The sequence below is a fragment of the Trypanosoma equiperdum genome (assembly GCF_001457755.1).
Source record: "Trypanosoma equiperdum strain OVI genome assembly, contig: ctg_1593, whole genome shotgun sequence".
Taxonomy (NCBI): domain Eukaryota; phylum Euglenozoa; class Kinetoplastea; order Trypanosomatida; family Trypanosomatidae; genus Trypanosoma; species Trypanosoma equiperdum.
This window is the reverse complement of record NW_027123608.1, coordinates 9,056-9,333: the sequence shown is the minus strand read 5'-3', so window position 1 is coordinate 9,333 and position 278 is coordinate 9,056.

Genomic DNA, 278 nt, shown 5'->3' with positions numbered 1-278 from the left:
AAGGTAGTGTACAGAAACCTAATAAGTGTGGATACGAAAGCGTGCCGGTTTCACAATGCGGGTCCTGGTAGCGTTAAAAAATACATTTCAAATAAATCTGTTGTGATACACCATGTTAGTGAGGAACATTACAATGAGTTGTTCGATATCTTTCCTGTTGGGGAAGGAGGAGATAAACCGTCGGCGGTTCGATGGTTGTATCCCGGTAGCGGCACGCTACCTTGTTTTCAGCATTGATTTGTGATGATTACATTTGTTTTTATTTTTTAACTAACCCA